Source organism: Poecilia reticulata, unplaced genomic scaffold, assembly GCF_904066995.2.
Source record: "Poecilia reticulata unplaced genomic scaffold, P_reticulata-male-v2 Scaffold_31, whole genome shotgun sequence".
In the NCBI taxonomy this organism is placed as follows: Eukaryota; Metazoa; Chordata; class Actinopteri; order Cyprinodontiformes; family Poeciliidae; genus Poecilia; species Poecilia reticulata.
In genome coordinates, this window is record NW_027675129.1 from 276,551 (window position 1) to 296,082 (window position 19,532).

Below are 19,532 nucleotides of genomic sequence, written 5' to 3' on the forward strand. Positions count from 1 at the left end.
TTAATTTTTGTAAAATAGCCAAATGAGTTTTGTAAACCAAAAGATTTTTAATTTGTAAATGGATTGGAAAATTTGGGACTTGAGGTCAAAAAATGACCATAACCACACTCACTTTAAATGCAAAATAAATAAATTGAATATAAACCTGGAAAACTGCACTAAGTGTAATAATGCTGCGCGTATCAAAAGGCAAACTAAGAATGTACTCAGTTCTATTTATTTTCTTTACATACTGTCAATACACAATGTCACACATTTTGTAAAATGTCATAGAACTTTTTTATTTCAGTCAAGTCATACAAACATTTCATTTGATTCAGACTATCAAGCAGTACAATATTCTGAATTATTCAAAGTAAACAGTTTCTAAAGAAACCCAGAAGATTGCATTGCCTTAATGATATTTACCATTTATTCCTCCTCAATGGGACATAAAAGTGAAACACATTTGCCGTGTATCATTGACTTTTTTGCAATCCCTTGTACCGAGCAACAGTGGAGAGGAAAAACTCCCTTCAACAGGAAGAAACCTCTGACAGATCCAGGCTCGATACAAGCAGCCATCTGCCACGACTGACTGGGCTTTTTAGAGGACATGATATGAGAAGTAGGTCTTCTCAAATCATGCACAATAAACAGCTTTCTGTGCAAAAAAAAGAACGGAATTATTTTTGATTATGAAAATGATCAAAAATGATTCATGCTTTATACTTCAGTAAAGAAAAAACTCACTAAAGCATAACACAGTAGTAGCAATACATTGTGAAACTGGAGGTGTACAAGTTACACAGATACAGAAAAACCTATGAGGACATGGTCAATTATATTTAGAAATGTATTGTATTTTCATTCTTAAGCTTAAAGAATGGAATGTCAAGATTACAAAGCCTCTACTGAAAAGAATGTGACCAAACCCCCACCCCAAGAAACAAATTCAGTTTAAAATGTAGTATCTGAGTGTAGTTTATCCTATTGCTAAACTATACTAGTTCAACACCCTCATTCTAATTTTGCTAATGATTAAAATTAATTGACAATGCTTTTCTCTTTTCTTTTCCCTGATGTCTATATTAGCTGCTCAAATAGCATAAGTGTGGCAATCCTTTGCCATAACATTTTACCAGCTGATACCCCTCCCCCCACATAAATACAGGATTCACAGTTGTGTAATATGTGACTTTAAAAATATTACAATAGCATAATTTACTTTTTTTGGTTTCTCGTAAAGATTTAGTTTTTTCTTTCCTTTTTATTGTCACCATGTTCATTAATATCAACAGGTGACAAAGCATTACTCATTGCATAAAGTCACAAGTTTACACACTAGGAGTCCCGTCTTATTCCCACTTTTAGTATGATGAAAATAATCCTGCTAAACTAAAACACTTGAGATTTGATATCTTACATATTTAAACTTTCACTAGTTGACACTTTAACCCAACATGTGGAAACCTGATTAAAAAAACACATTTGTACGTAAACATGATGTAAATCTGCAAATCTACAGAGATTTTAGCAGAATGAAATGAGCTTAATTACAAATTTGTCAAAACTGTGTATAGTTCACATTTACATGGTTGTTGTGAAGATGATTCTGGTGATGCAAGTTAAAATAATAATAAAAATCAGTCCCTGGGAAGATATAAATGTTCACACTCGATGGGGCCTTTCTGATTGCCGCTGCAGCTTCCTTTAACCTGCTCAGTGTTTGCAACATCATTGGACAGATGGGTGCAGATCTTCAGGAAAAAAGTGAGACACTTCAACCCTCTGAGCAAACAGTTCAAGTTTCTTACTTCTTCCTACTTCTTTTCAAACATGTTAAGATAACTGTGGTCCAAAAATATCTGTCTTTTGGATTTCTTGTTCCTGTGCATGATTTTATACTGTAATATTCAAAATAAATCAATAAATGGAAACCTCAGTCCTCGTCACAGGTGTCCTGAAATGCTGACTGTTGTATCATGTCATCTGTCACAACGCGTTTTGCTGTCGTAACACGCTAACATTACGGCCACTAAAGATGAAAAAATAAATACGACAGTCAGCTGGACAAAGATTGTAGTTATTTCTCAGTTAGTTGAACAGAAGCAATATTGAGTTCTCACCAGTCGGCTGCACCTCATCTCTGCTGGTGAAAGGGATGCCTTGGGGATACCAGACATGCATGGGAAAGTCCTCCTGAGAAACCAAGAGAAAACATGTGTTGTAATGACCTATAAACGGTAAACGTCCTATGACACATGATAGGTAGTTACCTTCAACCTTGCTGCAGGAGACACAATGTCTTGTAAGTGAAGTTTCATGAACAGATGTTAACTTCATGTTTAGCTGTGAGAGTCTCAGCTTGATTGGAGTGGATGGCCGAGCTACAACTTAAGACACTTTAATCTGTAATGCAAAGAGATTTATCATGAGTAACAATAGCATTCTCAGAGAAAAGAAGAGAACATTTACACTTACAAATCAAATAGCTCCACTTCAGCCGCAGCAGTAGGATATCCCTTGACTGATGCAGCAAGAGGACATGTCTCTGAGTGCTCAAGCTGGAGAACATGTTTCTGTGTAAGGAAGTTCTTTTTTTCCCTCAGTGGTCACCAGTGCTCAGTTGTGAGCTGAAAGGATGCATTTCACCCTGTGCCTTCAATAACGACTGTCGTGTTAGGATGCAGTAGGATCTTCTGTTTTGGTCGAGTGTGAACTGGAGGAGATGTTGAAGCTTGCAGTCGTTTTTCAGGTGGTGTTAACTGATGTTGAGACTAAAATGTTCCTAGTCAAAGCCCCCCACCCACCTACCCACCCACTATGCCTGAACCCTTCCTAAACTCCCATTTTTCAGCCCGAGGGGGCATCAGCTGGCATGTTATTGGTTCATGAGGAAGCCTGTGTTACACACAGACCTCCTGGTGAATTTGTTTTGTGATCTACTGTAGCAGCTTGTTTAGAACTGCTGAAAGAGTTGTGGTTTGTGCACTTATCAATATAAATGCACAAGCCACAACTTCTTTAAAGTTTGTATGAATTTGAATTTTACATTAATCATATCCTATATTACATACTATATATATATATTTATATTATATTAAATTGATCTTTAATTTAAAGTCTCAAATCTAAATGAGCAGACTTATTTAGGTTTAATCAAATGGTTAGATTTTGTGACAAAAGCCTCATATATATAACTTTAATAGTTTCTACCACAAAGTTTATCACTGGAAAAATTGCAATATTCTTAAAACATAAACTGTTTGGATTCCTAATATTTAAAAAAATGGCATAACTCTTATTGGCTGAATAATGTAATGATTTGAAGAAATATAATTAGGAACGCTGTTGTGTAAGACATTTTAAGAGGAAATACAGTCATTTTAAAAAAAGTTTACCTTTGGCATGCTTTTACTCACAGACCTCTGATGATTCGGTTGTGGACAGGACACAGAACACAGGATCATGGTAACTGTAGTATGTTCTCATCACACCTGAATGTAAAGATTTCTGTGGCTGAGAAATGAAAATTAGATCAAGCAATGTGTTTTTCTCTGTGGTAGCAGAAGTGATCAACTGAACATATCCCCGAGACTGAAACAGCTCCAGAATTTGCCCTGGTGAACTGCGTACCTGATTCTCGTTGAAATCTCCACATACAATGACAGGGTGACAGTCCAACATCTCCAGTGCATCCAGAAGGCTTACCAGATTTTCCAGGAACGGTCTCAGGCTGTAGTCGGGAGGTCGGTACACAGCTGCAATCACTGCCCTGAATGGAGACTCAACCTTCAAAGCCACAAATTCAAGATCAGTCACATTTTGCAAATATTTTCTTTCATTAACCTTAATATGGTTTCTCACATAAACCGCCACACCACCTCCACTTTTGGAAGCCATTTGGGGAAAATTTGAGTATGACACATGTCTGTTTCGTTTGAACATATTGTAGCCATCCAGATGCAGATTGTCGTAAACAAAAGATCCTTTTAGGTGAGTTTCAGTCAGACACAGCACATCTGCCAGACACAGTTCGTGATGTTTTCTTATGTCACAGATGTGAGATGGGAGTCCCTCGGTGTTATGCGAAACAATTACCAGTGTTTCTGGCCTGTTTAAAGTTTCTTTCACCTGAAGAAGAGGCATCATGTCATCTACGCTGGCTTGTCTCATTGTCTGAAGAGCTGCAGTGACTTGAGGATTGGCAAATATTTTTTTTTCGTCGAAATCCAGTAGGTAGAGTCCACTGAGAGACGTTACCCTGCTGAGAGCTACGTATGCCATACCTGGTTCAAAGATTTTCTTCAAAGACACCACAGCTGCATTTGTTGTTAGGCCTTGGGTTTTGTGAATAGTACAAGCAAAAGCCAGTTTCACAGGAAACTGTCTACGTACCACTCCATTTAGCTTCAGATTCTCCTCCGCTCTCTCGATGTAAACAAGATTGGCAGTCTCTGAAGGTCCACTTTGGTTTCTGGTCCCACTTGTTTGATTATCCATTGTCAGGCCCAGCTTACTGATGCTGTGTTCATCAGTGTCAGAAGTTACAACAGCTGTTAGGACACCAAATGCACCATTAACTAGTCCATTTTGAACATCGATATTTCTGGTAAGCATGACATGAGCTCCAACGGCAACTTTCAAAGTGTCTGCTAAATCATTTCTACCTCCCTTGCATGGTCTTTCTTTGCGTGCCATTCTGCCTGTTCGTGGATCCTTTTGGAAGTCATCTGCGTCGATGGTGATGATGTTGGAATGTAACAAGTTCAGAGTTGCCAAATTGTGTTCATCCACCAACTTATTGGTTGCAAAAATGTGCAAAACGTCAGCAGGGCAAAGACTTGGTTCTGTGATGGCTTGTGATAACAAATCTCTGTCAGCCTGAGACAATTCATCAGTTTTTCCTTTCACCCGAATTCTGTTCAGCATCTCTGCAAACGCAATATCATCTTTTTGCCTCATAATCTCAGTTAGAGAGGTCATTTGAAAATGTTCCTGCCACAAGTCAATATCCGCTGGGTCGTGTACACAAAGAGGTGTAGATTGGCGAATTGGTTTCAGCTGAGCGTAATCGCCGAGCACCAATACAGATACATCTCCAAATGGTTTATGACTTCCTTTGATTTGTTTGAGCCGTGCATCCACATAAGCAAAGAGGGGCTTAGAAACCATTGAGATCTCATCAATGATCAAGATTTGAACGTTGAATAGTTCTGACCTGATTTCATCCAACTGATTGCCAAGACCTTGAATTGGAGGTTTTAACGACCTTGGAAGTTTAAACAAAGAGTGCAGTGTTGTTCCACCGATGTTGAAAGCTGCCGTTCCAGTGAAAGAAGTGAGCAGAACAGTTGGAGCAGAAATATCAGCATCCTCTGAGAAGCGTGGCAGCCTGCTGAGTATTTTGCGTGCCTCTGAGTAAATGCATCGAATCAGATGCGACTTTCCAGTACCTGCCCCACCGTTTACGTACAGAAAAAATGGCTCTGGTTTCAGACCGCACACAAGTTTAAGGCAGAAGTCTCTGATGGCATAGAAAATACAGGCCTGCTTCTGGTTCAGGTTCTGATACATTTGTCTCAGCAAATTCGGATCCATAGCGGGAGGTTCTCTGATGGCTCGCATTTCATTGACGGCAGAAGACTGAGGACAAAAGTCTGGTACATTTTCCTGTTCGTTTTCAGGCTCTGCCGGCTGAAGGTCGTCGTCACACTGCAACCTCACAACTTCAGAATCAGGAGCAAGATTACACCACTCATCAATCACATGGTCTCTGCTTTCCTCAAACTCTTCAAGGGCACTCTCAATCTCCTCACTGTTTTTCTCATATTTGTCTCTGTTTCTCTTGACAACACTTTTGACGGTTTCAAGGAGGTCTGAACCTGGTAGGCGGACACAGCCAGAGGAGTAAAAGGACTCGTAGGTAGGAAGACTGACGCTTCGAATTTCAAACTCTGACCGATGAGGAAGGTACAGTCTCAGTAATCTGGCATAAAACTGCTCCGGTTCCTTCTCTTTAGAACAATGATAGTAGCGGATGACGGAGGGCTTGTCATTTTTTCGCCTTGTTACAAATCCCAGCTGATTTAAAAGTGGTAAAACACCATTAGTGCTTGCCTTCTCTGAACTTACAAACCTGCAGGTAGCAGCGAAATCAGCCAAACACATTTCCTCATATTCGGGTATTTCAGGCCTTGCTTTGTACTTATCCGTCAAACTGGTCATCCATATATTGCAGGAATCCGATGGGATATCCTCCAAGAAAGACATTGGCCGACTCATCTTTACAGGATTATCGTCTGTGGGTATGAACACAACACTGCGGGAACAGTTTTTCATCTTTAATCCACAGGCACGAGCAACACACTCCTGAGCACTAATTTCTCGCTTTTTAGAGTACGCTTGCATGATCGCTTTCATTTCATCACACTCATTGACTCGGTCCATGTTTGAATTGTCAATCACTGTTTTCAGGTACTCTGACAGTCCACTTTCTTTCTTTGTGATGTATTTTGTTAGATACTGTATGCATGAGTAGGCATTTAGTATAAAAGACACATCAATGTTACTGTCCCAAGCTTTAAGCAGATGTGGATTGTAAGCATTTATCCAGCAATCTTTGGGATCACGCTTCAAGTAGATGGCAGTCTTTTTGTTCATGGTCTGAAGACAAGATTCATACTCTTCTAGCGTCAAGTGACACCGAGAAAGGATCTGCTCTAAACTCATGGAAGCGACTTCAGGTTCGTTCAGGAGTTGCATCAAAGGTCTGAGTTTGGCTTTGGCAGTTTCAGTGTCCTTGTTCTCACCTGGTCTGGAGATCACTGTGTTTCTGCAGGGGGGCTTTGGAAAACCAAATCGACAACCAGAGTTCACACTCTTGAAACAAGATCTGGTGTGATTCTTACTGTGCCTCTGAACTTCAGAAACTTTCCGATACAGTTCTGGTTCTCTGTCTGGATCAGGAAGCTGTGCCGAGATGTATTTATCAACAAAATTACACACAGTTTGATCGTCTGACTCATCCAGCTGTGGAGCTCCTTCAACCCATAGCATCGCATGGATGTGTGGACTTCCTCTGTGCTGAAACTCAACTCTGTAAAAATAGTCAATCACTCTTCCCAAAGGCTGAGCATCTGACAGCAACAAATCTCTGAAAAGTGCCTCAACTCGCTTATCAAATAAACGCATGCAGGTGACAGGATTGGATCGCAGAATCTCAGACTTGGCGGTCCAGTCAAGAGCGTCGACATCAATTTCCTCACCTTGTTGCCTCTTTATGGCTTGAATGATTTCAGGCCATCTGAACTCTGCAGCTGAAAACGTGACAAAAAAACAGGGGGTGCCAATTTGACGAATTATACTGAACAAGTCTTTTGTTGCTCTGTTCCAGTATGCTGGAGTACCTCTTAGAGGTTGCATGAATCTCATGGCGTCTTTATTTCTCACCAGTTTCTCAACCTCTCGTTTGTCCTGCAACATACCTGAGGTTATTCTGCGACCATCTCTGGTTCTGGTCTTTCCTTTTCGTAGCTGAATCGTCATGCTGTTGTTAGCCAAGTGTATCTCTGTCACAAACTGTGCAAAAAACAAGTATGTTGGGTCTCTGGCAAAGCGATTATCAACATGAAATAGCCGTGACTTGAAATATCCACTTGGTGTCACTTTAATGAGTCTCCTTGTGTCCAAAGTGTTCTCTGATGTTGGAAATTGTACCGGGAAGCTCATGGATTCCAAATTTGGGGTCTTAAAAAAGCTGACGGGTGAATTTGATTGTGCCGGCGCCAAGCAGTATGTACTTTCAGAGAAACAAAGTATCTCTTCTGATATGTCAGGAGGCTGAAGGCATGATTCTATAGCAAATCCTCCATTTGGCAAATCACCTTCTTCTCCGTCATTCATCTGTGGCTGGAGTTGTTCACAATCATTGTCCTGATCATTTTCAGCCTCACATAAAGCATTTTTCTCATACTCGTCAATTTCCATCAGATCTGCTTCATCATAGTCATCCTCATCCATACTTACTTCGCTATCATCGTCATCATCATCGTCATCATCATCAGGAAGTGTAGGGTCACAAAGCTCAGCTTCATGTCTAATATTTATGTCCCGATACTCTGGATGAATCTGCTTCAGTTTTAGTAATGCAGAGATTAGTTTAGACCAGGTTACTGTCTGAAAAAGTTGATGACCTCTATAGGACAAACGTCGCTTCAATTTTACTCTCATCACTTGGGACTCACTCCGAAGCCGGGGCAAGGCATTGACTGTCTCTTGGAGCTCTGATGGTACACACACAAAATTGCCCCTTATTAATCTTTGTCTGCCTTTTGGAAGAGGAATGATCTTTGCGAAAGGTATGCACTTAGCAATCAGGTGTCTTTCCAGAATATTCAAATCTGACAGTTCACTGGGAATTTCTGCCAAGTCAAGTTTGTTAGCTGCTGCTAGTGTTGGCATGTATCCTTTCTTTAGATGTCTGTGGCAGGTGTGACAAATCCACTCTTGACTTCTCTCATGAGGTACTGTACACTGTCTATCCATGCAGCTTTCATCGCAAACATGGACATACTTGCCTGTTAGACACTGTTCAACCACATCTGGTTTCTTTACATAATTTGACCTTTTACAGAGTTCTACTTGGTTGGGAAACGAGGACTTGTGACACACAGTGCACACATAAGTAGGGCCAGCCTTTATATTTAATCTGAAAACTGAAATGGCTTCATTAATCAGTCTGTTCTCTGGCGTATTAGTTTGTGCAACACATGTTTCAAGATTCTCCGTTTCTCTCTGAGGAAATCTTTTCATCTGTCTGTATTTTCTTTTTACATTCAGTGCACATCTGTTCTTTTGCAGCATCCTGAATGAACTGTCTTTATTGTATTTGTCTCTCATTAGGGATTTCATCAGTTCTTTGTGTCTGAGCCTGAATTCTCTGTTTTTTGCATAAAGCTCAGTCTTATAAGACCTCTGTCTCTGTCTAAATGTTGGATTATTTCTGTATAAATTTCTCATGTAGCTTTTCTGTCGTTCCTGAAATCTAGGATTATTTCTGTATAAATTACTCACATAGTATTTTTGTCTTTGTTTAAATTTTTCATTCTCTTTGTAAGCTGTTCTGATGCGTGATCTCTGTTTCTCTTTAAACTCATAACTCTGTCTATACAGATTTTTCATGTACAGGTTTTTCTTCTGCTTCCCTTCAGGGTTGTTTTGAAAATTCCTGTGAGAATAAGATATTTTCTTTGCTCTGAAGGACTCGCTTAACGCATAGTTTTCTCTTTCCTTCCTTTTTTGATTCTCTTTTCTTTGTTTCGGTATCTCTGCCTTAAGTAGTCTCATCTTCATCTTTTTTCTTTTCGCTTTAGGGTACTTTGACAGTTTCAAAGACATTTCCAAAAGTGCACTTGTTGCATTTTTTGTTTCACTGGAAATGGGGAGTACTATATTTTCTTGTGTGACAGACGACATAAAACTAACTGCATTAGATACACCTTCAATTACATCATCAGAAGGACCACTTGCAACAGGACACATGACTTCAACATTGATGTTTGACTCAAGAGCAGGAATGTTTTGTGTCAGGGAAGCAGACTCAACCTCTTGCTGAACAGCAGTTGGTGTCTCAGATTCATTTAACAGTGGAGAGGTGCCAACTGTGTCTGAAGCATCTCTCTGGTAAAATGAGAGGGGCTGGAGTTCAAATGCACAAGATGATGGAACATTAAGCATTGTGTACACTGATTTTAATCTGTGAATCATGTCACTAAGACGGGAAAATTTCAGCATCACTGCTGTGCCAAAGTTTAAAAGATTGCATGTCATTGGCATTCCATTTTTGTTCCTTGTGTGTGGGTCAAAGTATCCATACTCACAAAATCTGCTTCTAAAAACCCCAATGGCCAAGCCTGACATGATCAGCAGCCCATATTGTACATCTGATGACAATTGTCTCAATGCTTTTTCCAGGCTTGGAAAACTCTGTCCACCTCCAAATGTTCCACATACGGGTACTGGAGTCATGGCGATCTGATATGTTGACCTGCGTGCCAGTACCTCATTTGGTAGTTCATCAGTTGCCAAATGGATGCTACGAGGAAATCTTTCTCTAGCCGTTCTGTACACTGCATCACCTTTATCCAGAATGAGGTCAAGATCTGGTCTGGTAATTGTTTCATTCTCATGGAAAAAAGCCAGAAAAACCAAACTGTTGGCCATACACTGACTGTTCCTGTATTTTCCATATTTTAACGAATCTTGACTCCGTGAGGCACACACATTTATCACTGATGGCTGAAGTTCTACATTAACTCGAGACTGCTGAGCTGAACCACGTCCCCTTTTCACCATGTCAGCATAAGACATTTGTGATGCACTTTTTGTATCTTTTGCATTATGCTGGAATACTGGTTTGGCAGTGTTTCCATTAGAAACTGTTACCACAGAGGATAAACTGTTTTCACTTATATTGTTTACCTGCTGTCGCTCAACAGACTCTTCAACTGACTTGTCCTCCGAGTCAGTACCTGTCACTTTATCGCTCTGAGGCTGTTTCTCCTTCTGCCATCTGAGCTTCTGAGCCTGGGAACGCTGATTCTTTCTGGGCATTGTTGATTAGACTTCTGGACAGGTCAGGCAGGAAACAGCAACTCCAATGGTCGTTGATCTTTTTATCTCAAGATAAGCAGATACAACACAAAACTACACCAATGCACTTACAATCAATGTATTAGTGTTGAATAGCTAGTCAGTACAAACCTGTGCACAAACCTGAAGTTCAGTCCAACGTCAGTAGCAGCAAGCAGGAACACGAATTAGGCAGCTCAGATAAAAAATGAGCTTTACTTCAGTCCAATTGGAATTTTGTTCAATAAAGATTTAGCTCAGAAGATTAATTTTCAGTTTTTAAATGTATACAGATCAAGTATTTAGCTGATCTGTTTCAGAAATTATTTAAAATAGAAAATTATAATCCAATTTTGAAATAGAACTTTTTTCAAACTTCAGGTCCAAATCAGATTACTCAAAAAGACGTCTTAGAAATACCAAACTTCAAAGTTTTTTCTTTTTACCGTTTTCAACTTTATGCCAATAATGATCTATATGTCTATTTCGCCAGACAAGACGAGAGCTTTACTTAAGTCCAAATAGAATTGGAGCAATGTATTTCAGTAGAAAACAATTTTTGTTTTCAATTTTAAAATTTATCCAGATCAAGTTTTTAGTTGACCTGTTTGAGTAATTATTTATTTTCAGCCAATTTTGAAATGGAAGCTTTTCAAACTTATTAAATTATTACTCAACAAGACGTCTTAGTGTCAAGCTTCCCAGTTATTTACTCTTACAGCGGAGAGAGGTAGATAGGAAAGACAGAGCAGTGAGAGGGGAGATTCTCTCAGGTTCTCAATAGATAGTCAGATGAGTTACTGGTAAACTCAGTTCAAGAAATGATTTCACATGACATGAAATGCATTTATGATAGATGCCACAATATGAGATTCAGAAAATGGATGCCACGATATTCAGAAAATGTCACAACTGTTCAGAGGTCACAGGACGTAAGATGTGAGGGGAAAACAGATCTAGTTACTGGTAAACTAGATTAAGAGAGACAGGCAAACATCAATTTGGCAGTAAACTGATGGTTGAAGAAAAAAAGGGAACTCTGGTTACTGGTAAACCGGCTCCTGAATTCGGAAAAACCAGGCCACCTATTGGGATGCTGGTTTGTGGAAATGCTTGTCAGTTTAGGGATGGAATAGAAAAATGCACAGAAAATGGTTTTCCAGATATGTTGGAAAGAAGAGGAAAGGAAAAAACACAGTTGGAAAATTAAAATGCTTCCGACAGTGGTTAGAGAAAGAGGGTCCGTGGAACACCTGCGAGACAAAGAACAGCCAATAGACATCAAAATGAAACATTCTCAACAGAGCAGTTTCTGGGTCAGATTTCATCTGATAAGGTTCAAGCTATGCAGAGATGCATAGCTACTACTATTGTGAACTAAGCTATGTGGTGTGAATTGGGTTGTTGCTGTGTTTTCATGACCTTTATTGAAATAATTCAATGAATGTAGATTATGATATTACTGATTCAATACGAAATAAGCTGTATCCCAGCATACCAACAGATAAAAGAGCCAGCAGCTGCTTTAGAAGAATTTAATGTTGCTTTGGACCTTCTTGATCAGAGCTTAAAGTGAGTGACAGAAAACCTCATCAAGACAGAAAACCTCATCATTAGTCCACCAAACAACTCAGAGGGTTGTTGCTGTACTGAGTCATGCTTCTTACAGGGTTTTGGACAACAGGGTTGTCATGTGAGCATAACCAACATATCCTGTTTGGATCCAATTTAAGGCAAATGTTTGTAGATATGATTTTATTAAAATTGTGTGTGCGTCAGGTTGGATCAGCTGTGACAGCTCGGCTGATCCACGTTGGAACATCCGCTCACCAGGGAGGAAGGTGTCTAGATCCACTTCTCTCTGTGAGGGAGTGTAAAAACGTTTTCTTAGTAGCTGATCAGAAAACATTCTGGGGTCCAGAACACATATCCGCTAAGGTTCTTTGGTGTCTGTACACAAACTGCTTTGATCTAAACATTTCTGGACTTGTCAGCTCATAACAACCTCTTGGAAGATAAGCGTGTCATGTTCAGAACGAATACCAGGTTCTTTTTTAACTGGCAGCATACACCTGTCTGATTAGAGATGTCTAAGTGACATAAATTAGGTTATCATCAGATATTCAAATCCAAATACAAACATTCCTTTCTCAAACAATTAAAGGGTGTTATTTTTTATGTATTCTTTGCTTACTGTTGACATTCACATTTTTCCATGTGACACAATAAAGAGTATTTCTATTCTAAAAAAATAAAAATGTTCCATGTAGCTTCAGTTAGTCCTGCTCCCAAAAGACTGATTCTGCCCATCAAAAGCAAGTCAAAGCACATAAATTCTGACCCTGAATGAATTCAAACATTGTGATGAGAATCAGACACTGGTTTAAATGTAGAAACATGGATGTCATCATATCCAGTTGTTGATCAAATGACTTTCAGTAGCTGTCTTACACAGGTTTAAAGATGCTAAAGTCTTGTACATTTAACTACGTACACAACCCTCAGTGTTTTTTTTAAACAATCACTGAGGTGTTCAGTGACAGCTAACTTTTTTTAATCAAATAAAGCCACACATTGCTAGTACTCACCTCACTGAGCAGAAGTGGGGGCAATGTCTAGGTAGTCTGAAAGGAGGGAAACAACAGTTGAATTTATTGAATTTATTTGACAGGAGCAAATACACAAAACTGACAAACTTAAAAAGCATCAGTCCTATGTTTGCATCATTCTGCTACTGCTGTGAGCGTTTGTCCCTAATTGGGCCTTTTTAATTAGTGCATCTGAAATGCTATAGCAATGAAGATAAGAGTTGGGAGTGACACTATCAACTTATTTATTTTCTCAGACAGAGTTCTGTCTGAGAAGATTTTTTAAAAAATGTATTGAGTCTGGTTTTAAGACACTCTAAATTAACAGAAATTTTTTTTTAAATGTTAGTCTAAGATTGTAATATAAATGGATTTTAGACAGCCCATAAGATCACCACCACATTACACATTGGTTTACTGCACAAAGATGGTAGCACAGTACAGAAAAAAAAATATTTCAACAAAATGTGGAAGTTTGCTAAAAAGCTTTTAAGTTTTGATCTAAACAATCTCAATTTGTGAGATTTCTGTGTTCATGAGATGTTAGTTCAGAATGAAACTGTCAAACATTTTCAGGTTTTCCTCATTGTCACTATCTGGTCATATTTTCATTCTTTCCAAATAGAGAATGTTGGAATGCAGTTTGCTGATGTGATCTAGAAGCAGTTTATCTTTAAAAAATAATGTACTTACCAGCCAAAGGACGTCGGGACAGTGTTCTGTCTGAGAAAAGACACATAGTCAAAGTTATCCAAGGGTCCACAGACACCACCAGTACGACCGGACACATTGGTAAATGGATACTGTTCACTATTTGCTGTTTCACTTTGAATACTAGCAAGAATAAAAAAAAAAGTAAATAATTTTAATAAATATGTTCATAAATATTATGAATCCGAGTTGCAAATAGATCAATATTATTTATCATATGTATTAGGAGCAGTATAAAATGTCCAGTCTTGCCTTAATTTATTGTTAAAAGCATTTGTGCTTGACAGGCTGCTGAACTTTGCAATGTACTTACCAGCCAAAGCACGTTGGTGAGCAGTTTTCTTTCAGTCTGTGAAAAGACACTGTGTGTTATCTTACAATTATTGACTTGATAAAAAAAAAAAAAATAAAAACACGTTGGAAAGCACAGTTCATTATTAGCTATTTATCTTGGAATATTTACATAAATTAATAAACTCACTACAGAAATCGGGTTTACAAACAGATTAATATTCTTTACATTAATTCTTAACATTTCCAGGTTAACCGGAAAGTCCAATTAACTGTGACTATTACGGTTCCATTTCTTTTTAACTAGTTAGCTGAGTAGAAGCTGAACATAAAGACAAATGCTAACATATATAGTTAGAAATTAGATTATAAAAATTATACTGCATAAGGTTAATTTGATTATTATACATTCCTCATTCTGAATAGAGTGGTTTTCAGTTAAGTTATATAGTAGGCGTCAATGTTAGCATGTGATGCTAACGGTCGGCACCTATAAGAAATAAGATAGTTAGCTGTCTATAACTTCATTATGGTATAGCGATTCGTTAAGAAGCAGTTATTAATATATTTAACAATAAAACCGTCTTTCATCTTTTACATTTTCTGATTACTGCAAGCCACCTCTACAAGGCACAACCCAAGAACAAACCAACGTTTATCTAACGGCCTAACAGCCCCTTAACGGTTGACAGTCCCAGTTTCAGTTGAACAGGAAAGTCTAATTAACTCCGAGATTACGGTTGCAATTTTATACATAGTTAGCTGAATAGAAGCTGACCATGAAGACAAATACTAACATACATGGTTATAAATTAAGTTAATTGGAAATACCCTCTTCAATCTTAATAGACTGGTTTTCATTCGAGTTATACAGCAGCCGTCAATTTTAGCATATGCTAATGATTGTTTGCTATCAGAAAAAAACTACATATAGCTGTTTTCAACCTTATTAAGTTACAGCCACACTTAAGCAATTATGTAATAACTCTTTGACAACGAAACTGTCTCTCATTGTTTATAATTTTATTATTACAACAGACCTAATTAAAACACCGCTTACCTGTTGGACACAAACGAAGAAGTGAGAACGTAACGGCAGAGAACGCCAAGCAAAACGTCAGAGACATTCAGGAGCACTCGGATATTTCCACTTTGATTACGACTGTGGATTTTACAAGCTTGTTAAATCAATTCAAGAAAGATTTGGCACCAGTTTTAAGTCTCGTGTACAACTCGTGCTTTGAAACATACCATTTACAACTGCATTTATTTTTTATCGCCTTAAAATTAATTCTAACATTCAAAATTATATAGACTAATTATTAAGTCCCTTTGTTACTTATGCCTTCCTCTGGCATTTGTTGAAAGTTCAAAATGTATTAGCATAAATTTTCATTAAATAACACTGCTTCTTCATCACTGTCATAAACAAAATATTAAATAGAAAAATTTTAACTTACTGTGGGAGAGACGGCAGGGGCTTGCCCCGCTCAGCAAATGCATGTGACGTTCAAGGAACGCCACTTAAAGCCACTGAACTGCGCATGTCCATAAAGCCGTGGCAGGTTTACGCGTTCTTGTTTGTACTCTTGTTCTCGCCACAGAGCACCTAACACACTAAAGCAGGACCTTCAGCAAGGGCGGGCATTGGGAGAAATTATCCACCCTCAGAGTCATGGTTGCATCCATACTGAAAGGTATTTTTTTCTTCATCCCGCAGTTAATAAAATTAAGTGAGGGCTAGATTAGGATTACACCCACATTATCGATTTTACTACGGTGGCCCCGAGGTGCAAACCATTTAAGCAAAATTTAAATAATTACATTCAAAATCATATAGACTCCTTATTTCCCTTCGTTACTCATGCCTTACTGTGGCTTTTGTTCAAAGTATTAGATTTAACTCTTATTAAATAGCACTTCTTCATCACTGTCATAAACACCGCTCTGTTGATGAGTGACAGCTCTCGTCTAAATCTCGGGCGGCCATCTTGGAGCGGTCCACCCACTCAGCGTTCTGTGTTTAGCAGGCACGATGACGTATCAGCGCATTTAATCGATCATAACACGCTTTTTTGTTACTGGAAACCATATTCAAACATCTATCAAAGCTACATTTATAAACAATTGTATTTTTTAAGTATGTTTTTATTACATAGTTCAGCATATTTAAATATGCTTACTGCTATAACAATAGGAATGGAATATTCTGATATTGATGTATGATCAGCATATTACAAAGCACACAGCCGTTCAAAATTAAATACATTATTTAATAATATCAATACATATTTATATAACTATACAAACACAAGTAAATAATGATTAATAATGCCACAAATAAAAATGATTAATACTGAATAATTGTATTTTTTATGAGCTTCAAGAAGTTGTCTTGAAGAATGGCTACGAGAATTATAAGAATTGCTAACCGACAATGACTGCTGCCGAAAATGCAAGAAAAAGTAGAAAGACTCGTAGGTATAGGAAGATTAACGCTTCGAGTCATATATTAACAATAATTATATTGTTTCATTCTTATATCTGCTCTGATGCTTCTCTTCTCCACAGCAACATCCAGAAATGTTAATGATTTTGTCATTTTTAATATGAACCTCTCGCTTGTTTGGGTTGATTTGTAAGTTTACATGTTGTCTTCTGAAAATGACAAAAAGAAAAGCAAAATCAAGAGAACAAATATGAATTAAAATAACAACATGCCTCAGCTTTATCACTAAAGTTTATTTAAAACCTCTTTAGCCCTACTTAGGCTATCTCCGTAAACAAACGCTACGCAGGACTTTTTTTTTAAATTTTTATTTATTTTTATTTTTTTTTTATTGCCCGTTAAAGAAGGCTTTCATCATTCGAAAACTATCCCGCATACAAGTTTTGCCCAAAATGTTTTACGGCTAATTAAAATCAGCTGACGGATTTAAAGGGGCGTGTCCCTTTAAATTCCCTGTCATCAAATACGCGTGGAAATATTGGCTTTGTAACCTCACTTCAGGGTCGAAATTCACATGAAACCCCATCCCATGCTTTCTGAATGAGTTGTTAGCAGCTCTGAATGAGGTGCTAACGACGGCGCTTTCCTGTTTCAAAGATCACTCGAGCCAAGCTGATTACCCTCCCCGCTATCTTCCTGCTTCGTGTGTGGAAGCGAAAAGCAAAATGGTGCGGAGGGAGATTTCTCCAACCTGGATTTGTGCAGAAAACCCACGTTTTGGGAACCGATAAAATTGGCATTTTTCATTGTAATCTCTTACTTTATAGTAGAATTTATATCATTTTATTGCTTTGTGCGAGGAATCTTAAGTGTTGAGACAGTAGGAATAAAATCTTGCTGCAATTTAGTCTCTGATTTGTGCGTGATTTCGTCACAATGTGACGAGTCATAGAAAGAGCTGTCAGTTCATTATAATGTATGATACATAGTCCACATTGGTACATTTTGCATTTATATGGTGTAAATGAAGCTTTGTATAATTTATGGGCACAACTTCTGCCGCAAATCGGAACTGCCATTTGTTTACATGTTAGCAACTCGCTAACATGCTAGCTCCCTGTTATCAAACAGGATGGTTGTTCTATTTATTTAATGTACTGTGTTTTTATTGTCATCAACAGTGTGTGTAATGTGATTCGTGTACTGATGAGAGATCAGAAACGCAGAGAACAGATTCAACCTGAGGAAGGCAGTTCTCATGCCTCATGGCTGGGGGCGCTCATTGTGACTGCGTTGGGATATAGATGGCATGTAAAGGAATAGCCTTTATGCCCTCCTGGATTGCACGCATGCGCGAAATTTCATTATGTAAACAATAGCATGCAGGGTTCCAGATGTGTAAATCCGATTCTGATTAATTATACTTAATCATAATTAAGTATTAAGTCGTTGCCTCAGCAACTATAAACCTCACTGATATATATATATATGAGAGAGAGAGAGACAGAGAGAGAGAGAGAGAGAGAGAGAGAGAGAGAGAGACAGAGAGAGAGAGAGAGAGAGAGAGAGAGACAGAGAGAAAATCAGTAATGTATATATAATCACCGGCTTCGCTTCTGAGCATTTTAGTGGGAAAATGCAAAAATCCAGCGATTTTTAATAAAAAATAATCAGAATTAGTTAAGCTAAGTAAAAAATAGCTATTTGAAAATAGCAATGCAATTTAAACGATTTTATTACATTTTATTTTCCATGATGACAGATGGGGCTCGGCTTCACCTGTCTCCTCTGACTACACACGCACACACACATATATACCCAAACACGCACTGGTGAAAAGTTCGCCTCTGGGCCCTGACGTCAACAGTTCCTCAATTTGAACACAAATAAGCTGAGCAGTGCTGAGGCATCTCCTGCTGTTTTGGTTGACCATAGTAGGATGGACGAGCCACCTGCTCATTGCATTGACAAGGTGAGTACATAAATGCATTGCTCTTTATATGCAGTAGATAGCTACAAATATTATAATCAATTTTTTTTCCTCAGGATATCTGGATACTTATGTTTTTATTAACTGTGTCAGTACCGGGTTTTCTTTCAATACCAATTATTTTTATTCTCTAATTTGTCATTTTTGGGCATGTACTAGTACAAATGTTTTAGCACACTTACCTCTTAAAGATCTAAAATGGAACTTAAATTTTTTTCCTGTATATAAGATAATTACACATTTCCCTACGACATGTATGAGTATGAACTCTCTTATTTTTCATTCTTTTATGCAGGAAGCAAGGACAGATGACAGTTCAAGTCTCAACAATCTGATGAACAACTCTGGTTTGCCTCTGGGGATGATTGTGGCACTGATGGAGATGACGATGAAAAGAAAAAGTCTTCATATAACCAAGAAAATCTTAGAAAACCGAACTGTCCTCTTCATAACACTGCTAACCAGTAATGGAGTGTTTTTTGTTGGATGTTTTCAAGAGATATTTCCTACCAAAAGCCATCACTATCTAAAATAACTCTATAAAGAATTAGAATTTATTAGTTATAATAACATTAAATTTTTCTTTGAGAGCAAAGAAATACTTTTAAATTTAAATTTCTAAACCAAAAGCTGCAGGTAGTCTTGCTTTTTAATGACGCTGTATTTAAATTTTGAGATTTAAACAAGTTTTTTTATTTTATTTTTTAAGGCAGAAAATAATGTTATGATTCTTAAAATTAACCATTAAAACATAGCTAATACAACACAAATATGATTATGGGTTTTAGTTCTAAATATTTTATATGAGAAATCAAATTCTTAATTTAATGCTGATGTGTGCAGAAGTGAGACAGAATAAAAATATTATGCAACAGCAAATAATGAGCAT

At 37.9% G+C, this 19,532-nt stretch overlaps 1 long non-coding RNA gene across 4 annotated transcripts; it reads right to left on the reverse strand.

The window, feature by feature from the left end:
• Positions 1-201: 201 nt before the first annotated feature.
• LOC145550295 (uncharacterized) lies at positions 202-15,282 on the reverse strand. 4 transcript variants are annotated; one of them, XR_014086203.1, is made up of 10 exons: positions 15,265-15,282; positions 14,227-14,262; positions 13,896-13,925; positions 13,203-13,238; positions 12,445-12,475; positions 10,747-11,867; positions 10,465-10,662; positions 2,259-3,774; positions 2,109-2,181; positions 202-2,017 (listed from the first exon to the last, which is right to left on the reverse strand). It is a non-coding gene; the product is annotated as an uncharacterized LOC145550295 (long non-coding RNA). The 4 variants fall into 4 exon arrangements; XR_014086202.1 differs by having other exon boundaries at positions 10,465-11,867; XR_014086201.1 differs by lacking the exons at positions 10,465-10,662; positions 10,747-11,867; positions 12,445-12,475; ... (2 more) ...; positions 14,227-14,262; positions 15,265-15,282 and having other exon boundaries at positions 202-1,739; positions 1,921-2,017; positions 2,259-8,412.
• Positions 15,283-19,532: the final 4,250 nt, after the last annotated feature.